The sequence below is a fragment of the Ambystoma mexicanum genome, chromosome 10 (genome assembly GCF_040938575.1).
Source record: "Ambystoma mexicanum isolate Mex_15411 chromosome 10, UKY_AmexF1_1, whole genome shotgun sequence".
NCBI classification, from domain to species: domain Eukaryota; kingdom Metazoa; phylum Chordata; class Amphibia; order Caudata; family Ambystomatidae; genus Ambystoma; species Ambystoma mexicanum.
The window spans coordinates 965,472,297-965,479,754 of record NC_090932.1 but is presented as its reverse complement, the minus strand read 5'-3'; positions in this window follow the sequence as shown (position 1 = coordinate 965,479,754).

The window sequence follows — 7,458 nt, the reverse complement described above, 5'->3', positions numbered from 1 at the left end:
CCACAACCACTCCCACTCCAAAATGCTACCGGCAGGACTAGCGATGTTGGGCCTGGGGTACCAGATAGCACTGCAAGTGCTACAACTACAAGAAGACGACGAACAACAACAGGTACAACAACCGGGCGCACAGGGGAGACGGAGGAGAAGGAGGAGGAGGGGGGCAAGGCAGGGTCAGCAAGGCCCACAAGCACTGCCACTACCACCACGCAGGCGGCCCGCAATCCCACGCCTCCGAGCCGATCCGTTCAACCTCACTGCTGAGCAGATCCACACCCTCTACCGTTTGGACCGGGACACCATAATCGCCATTGTGGACATGACACATGCTGACCTCGTGAGCATGATAGATAGCCCAACCGCCATCCCACCCCTACTGAAGGTGGTGTCTGCACTCCACTTCCTGGCCACAGGCACCTACCAGCACACAGTGGGACAGTTGCATGGCATTTCACAGCCACTGTTCTCACGGACACTCTTCCAAGTGCACGATGCCCTCCTGAAGCACGCCGACGACCACATCACACTACCACGCACGTACCAGGAGATTACCAACGCTAAAGTGGGATTCCATGCACTTGGCGGCATCCCGGGTTGCATTGGTGCCATCGACTGCACCCATGTTGAATTGGTTGTCCCACATGCCATGGAGGTCCAGTACCGCAACCGGAAGCAATTTCATTCAATCAATGTGCAAATGGTGTGTGACTCCAACAAGATATTTACGCATTGTTGTGCCAGATTTCCAGGATCTACCCATGATTCTATGGTCCTGAGGAACACAAGAATACCACGCTACATGGAGCGACACGCAGGGCACAGATCCTGGCTACTCGGTGAGTCTCATTCCATGCATGACATCGTGGCCCATTTGATGCGTCAATGACCTTGCAGGGGGGGGGGGGGCTACTTAGCACTATCATTCCACTGACACCCTTTATTCGTCTCATACAGGTGATGCCGGGTATCCACTGAAGAGATGGCTCCTTACACCAATCCGGAACCCACAGAACGAGCATGAGGAGGACTACAACCATGCCCACTCACGTACCCGTGTGGTCATTGAACAGGCATTCGGCCTACTGAAGGCTCGTTTCCGCAGCCTCAGCAGGTCTGGCGGGGCACTCATGTACAGCCATGAGAAGGTTTCTAAGATGGTCATGGCATGTGTCATGCTGCACAACATGTGCATACGTAGGAATGTGCCCATGCCCCCTGACGCTGTACTGCATGCACCTGAAGATGATGATGATGATGAGGGTGGGGATGTGGAGGCACCTCAAGGAGTCCATGAGGCACAGGATGCACGTGCAATCCGACAGAGCATCATAGATGCATGCTTCTAGCAACCACGCATGGTGCCTATTACACGGAAAGGGGACCTGTGGCACTGTGTGTGTGTAGTACAGGCACATTGTGGACTGTACGCCTATGAAGGCCTCGTACGCAAATATCAATGTCCACACATGTCATTGGATGATAATGAGGTGCTGTATTGTTAATTTGATTTGATTTATACACCCTATGGACCCGCCACCCAGTGAAGCCCAACACACCCCCTCCACCCTACTACCTCCCCCCCCAACACCAGTGTCCAAATATGCATGCTGTCCGTGGGTAGACGCTATTGCAAGCCCCCTCTACGGGTATCAGGGGCACCCCTGCCCGTGGAGCGCAGGTTCCTGCCAGATCTGCGTTGGGGGCTGCCCTGGACGGAACTTGCCACGGATGATGTCTCTGCCTGCTCGCGTCCATGCATGTCTCTGAGGGTTTGTGAGAGCTCCGAGAGCACACGGCGCACAGCAGCAAGTTCAGCACAAACGTCTTTGGACGTCGCATGCAGTTCCCCCCTCAGGCTCTCTGTGCTTTTCTCCATTTGTGCTCTCAGGCTCTCGGTGCTTTTCTCCATTTGTGCTCTCAGGCTCTCGGTGCTTCTCTCCATTTCTCCCCTGAGGCTCTCACTACTTTTCTCTATTTGTGCCCTGAGTGTCTCGGTGGATGTTTCCATGGCTGCCCTGGAACCCCCGCATTCATTTGCATGGTCCTTGAGTAGCGAGGACGCTTCCTGCTGTTGCTCGATCAGCAGGTCGAGGGACTGTTGCCTCTGCTGGGCCATGGACATTTGCGGTGGTGTGACAGGGGGGCTGCTCAACACATGTTGCCTTGGCACAGGACTTGTGGGGGTTGGCCAGTCGTCGTCTTCAGGGTGCCCCTGCGTGGTTTCGTCATGGTGTAGGGGAAGGAACATGCAGGGGGATTGGGAAAGGTCATGGATGGTACCTACGTCGCCAGCACTGTTTTCCGTGTCGGAGCATGCTGGCATGACAGCTGTGTCACCTATGGTGCTGCTACCACCAGAGGCAGTGCCATCAGATACGTTCTTTGGGGGGACCTGTGGTGCTGGGGTTGTGGACTTGCTGGCTGCTGGGGTGCCTGTTGCAGTCCCCTCCAGTGTGCTGCCACTTGATTCCTGCTGCTGCCGTGTCTTGATCCTTGCACCTGAGGTGGAGGCTCTTGGGACGTTGGTCCTGGCCCTCTTTGCAGGCGTGCTGGTAGGGGTGTCCTGCAGCTCGTCGTTGGTATCGGACCCTGTGGTGGAGTAAAGAGGGGCGAGCGTTAGTTATGGGTCTGTCGGATTTGGAATGGCAACGTATCAAATGCATTGGGGTGGTACATGAGGCTGATTTGGGACTGGGCCTTGGAGGTGGTCTCATTTTCGTGTGGATTGAGGATGCATTCATTTGGCTGCCTGCAGTTAGGGGGTGCATGCTGCACATGTAGGGGTTGTTTATGGCTTCTTGATTGATTTGTTTGTTCATTCTGACTTTTAGAGGGCGCTGTCAGGGCAAAGTATGTATTGCACTATGGGGTCACATGGTACTGCACATGTTCGTGGTTTGTGGATTTCGCATTGTTTCTCTTGGCCAACCTACCTGATTCTCCGGATGTCGGCACTCCTTTCTCCATCCCTCCGACTCCCTCTATGCTCTCCATTCCTATGGTGGAGGCGCAGATTTCCTCCCAGGGGGTCAACTTGATGGGCGACTCTGAACCCCCCCCGGTAGCTGTGGCGATGTTCCTGTTCGCAGAAAGTATGCTGCGTACGCGGATCCGCAGGTCGTCCCACCGCTTGCGACATTGCTGTGGCGTGCGGGGTGTTGTCCCCACCGCACTTACGCGCTGTGCCACCAGGGCCCATATGGCCTTCTTGTTGGCAAGGGCCGTCCTGGTCATTTGACTGGAGAAGACGACGGCGGAATTTTCCTGGAGGGTCTCGGTGAGCACGGTCAGTTCCTCTCGGGAGAAGTGTACCTGCCGCTTGCGGTCACACGCTTTCTTGGCTACCTTTCCCATATTTATTTTTTTAACTGGGGTTGCTAACGGGTTGGGATGTGTGTCAGGGTCGGATTTTTTATGGTTGTGTTGGGATTCGGATTTTATAGTTGTGCAGCGTGCTGTTTCCCGTTCCGGCCACATGCTTTTACTTCCGTTTCCGTATATTTACGGTGGCCGTAATTTGCGGTGCACGCTCGTTACGGTGACCGCTCATTACGGTGACCGCTAAGATGGGTGGCGGTATTGCACCTGGTGCAGCGTACGGCGGCGGTAAGGGCCGTTTTGGGGTCATTTCCGCCATCGCAGCCTTTCGGATTCCGCCATGGCGTAATGCTCGTGCCCGATGGGTCGTGATTGGCCGCACTTTGCTCCTTCGTGCAATGGCGGAAACGCTATTTACGCTGTTGCGGTCCGGTCAGTCACTTTCCGCCAGGGTCGTAATGAGGCCCAATGAGGTCAATCCTATTTGCATGCACAGAGTTGACACAAGAAGAGTGTCATCAGAAATATCCCTAAAGGTGAAATGTTATGAGCCACATTAAACGTTAGTAACACTATAGATTTTGAACATGGGATCAATTGAATATCTGACAGGTGCAAAAAATAGAGGTTACAGAAAACATGGCATTGAAACAGCTATTGTAAAAGCTAAGGCTACTGATAGAAACAGATTTTGATGCCTAAAGTGAAGCCTGCCACTGAAAATAATCAAGTGGTTTGTTTTATTACCAAATTGACTGCACTGAATAAGGCAGTTTACAACATACTTAGGAAACATTGGAAGGTTCTAATGTTGGATAAGGACCTAGTGGACAACATCATAGACAAACCCGGCAATTGTTTTTACCAAAGCCAAAAACATAGGGAATTTAATTAGTCCCAGCTTCTTAAACTACTCATCTCCCAACATATCTGCAAACTAGATACTCAAACCTTCATGGTTATATAAATTCGGCACATGCAGAATTTGCAAATGTGCATTCACCAAGATTAAGACTCATGAGACACACACTCACAAATGTATACACATCCAGGGAGTTTTTATTTCGTAGATCTACATATGTTGTATATTGTATTTTGTAAAAAGAATTCTACATTGATAGCACAAAGCGTGAGCTAAGATTCAGAATTTGTGAACATCTTTATGACATCGGAACCAAGAACATACACTATACACTCAGACTGATATCCAATTAACCCATAATATAGTCCTTCTTCTCTTTCGTTCACCATAGGAGCCTACAAGCTTAGAAAATTCAACATCGTGCTCGGCTAACAGACCACGTGATTCCTGTATAGGGCTCCGCCTTGATTCAGCCGATCTACCAACACAGGTTAAAAACGTGATATTTATCTGAATCTAATGCACTGCTAAACTATTTTGTTTCATTTTTCGTGTTAGCAAATAAATTAAATACATTGTCTCAACTCTAACAAAAGCCTACCAATATTATCATTCAAGCTGAATGCTGACCCCTGAGCAGTGTTATCTTACACTTAAATCATGAGTAATACTACTGGGTTCACTATTTCAATTAACTAGAACATGCATGAGCCAATTCACTACAGAGAGGAGGTGTTTTTCACCACATCATTTCCTCTGATTATAGTGTCAATCTCATCAAGAATAACAGGTACGGCACACACCATTCATCCACATTTTTCTTGCACCACGTTTGCTTCACTGAATCTAGCACAGAGTTCTCGTATGCAATAAAAAGATTAGAATTGCATGCTTGCTTGTTTCAGCAACACTTCGATATATTGATGAGAAACTCACACATGGTTAGAGCAGCATTTTCACCACTTCATCAAGTTCCTTGCAACTCACAATGGCACAATTAGCACTTTGCACAAGCACACCCCAATGAATATTACTGTGTGCCTCATGAAGCTTACACGGCATGTTTTGCAAATCAGTTACTTAGCAAAGACACCAGCACAATGTAAAAACCTTTCAAGTATATGAATTTAGCTGAAGAAATGTCCGGAATTTTTTTTTATTAATTGAAGTTCTTGTGTCTATTTCTATTTAGTTTTTTTTTCCATTTTGTCTTTTTATGTTTTTCTTTCATTGCATTTATGTCATTGTGGTTTCAAAAATACATGTACCTTTTGACTATTTGCCTGTCTGCCGCATCTAATAACTAACGTGTATTATAATGTACTCATGTTACTTGATTATCTTGTCTCAGCCCCGAGGAAGAGCCACGCTTGAAACATGTGTTGGCTCTTTCTAAAGCTATTATTAAATACTTTAGAGTATAATGCATAAGGCTACCTTTGTTCATTTGAATAATTACAAAGGAAACTCAATTATTGTGAAAATTCTGTAGCGGTGCAATTTGAAACTGGTTGTTTGTCTTTGGTAACCAGTGGCAAGCAAAATTTGAATTTATGGAAGGTTGTCCTCTTGGGCCTTTGCTATTTGTTTTATCACTAGAACCATTGGCAGCTGCAATAAGAACTGAGGAGAAGATAGTGGGTGTCCAGTTTCAGGGTGTTATACAGAAACTATGGTTGTATACTGATGAACGTGTGTCGGACCACTCATCTTCGATACCTTCACTGATGGATAACATTGAAAGATTTCTTCAGTTTTCCAGTTACACAATGAACTGGCTCAAATCAGAGGCCATGCCTTGCTCTCATGTTTGTCATAAGTCTGATTTGACAAACTATGGTTAGATGATGTCCTGTTAGGATGTTGTAGCTGGGAATTTGGTTGACTACTGAAATAAAGGATATGATGGAACCACATCGGCAATTGTCTGAAGGCAAATTATCAACCAACTTGGTGAGATGAGAATACCTCAAACTTTGTGTGAGGGGCAAAGTGAATGCATTAAAGATGACGGCGGCACCAATGATCACATATGTTAATATGAATTCCTTACCACCTACAAAGTCTTTGATGTGGAAGTTAGACAGTATGATCCAGGAATTTTTATGGGCTCTTAAACCTCCAAGGATGAAGCTGCGGAAGCTGCAACTTCTGTGCTTCTGTGGTACAAAGATGGTATGGGAGTGCCTAACTTCACAAAATACCACCTTGCATTTATGGCTCATCAAATGTTGCCTTTCCTCCAAAATCCTTTTGATGATTGGACAGTGGCAGAGGTGAGCTTGACCGGACCTTTGGAGTCAACCGCTTTATTGAGTACAAGAAATGACAGGAAAAAACACCTCTGCTCTTACTTAGTTCGTATGCATGTGCTGGCAGGAGAGTTCCAAATGGCTGATATGGTTGAATCCCTCAATCACGATCAACAACAAGATCTTTTCTGGATGAGTTTGTAGCTTGGAAGGATTGGATGAATTGGTGATTTATTCTGAATGGTCCTTGGTTGACCTTTAATAACCTGTGGGACACACAACCTCAGGGGCCATACTTAGGAGAATATAGGTCCCTTATGTCTGCTATACTGTTGAGAAAGCTCCCTGAAGCGGACCTGAATGGGGGCTTTGTCCGCCTGTTTTCACATGAGCAGTTGGCCGTGGCTGTCTATAAACCTTTGAGTGGCTCACCAGAATGAAATACACAACACTTAGACAAGTGGTCGAGGTGTCTCACATCAGAGATGCCGGTATTGAGATTGGAAGCTCTTTGTAGGAACATTCTATGTATGTCTATCAATGTTGGTGAAAGAGTGAGGCAAGTCAAACTACGGAATAGGGGATACTGGACTCCAGAACAGATGTGCAAACAGGGCATCAGTGATTCCAATGCCTGCTGGGGCTGTAAACATAAATCCGGCTCATTGGAGCACGTCTGGGACTGTTATAAGGTGAAGACCTTTTGGAGTGAGATTTCAAGCATTCTGAACTTGGTTGTTTGTCTGGATAAGGAATACGATTATGCGACCTTCATTCTGGGAGAGGATACCACCCGGGAGGATTTGTCCTACTCACTGGCTCTTTAGTGCTTCAATGGTGGCCAAGACAATTATCTTGCGGAACTGTATATCTGCCATCTTCCCTACTGAATCTTTGTGGCTTCAGGAGATTTATTCCCTTTCCGATATTGAGAGAGTTGCCATACGATGTCAGAAGAAGAGCAAGGCGTTTGAAGATGTATCGGGCAGGTTCTGGAAATAGACCTGGAGTGACACATGCTTGGTG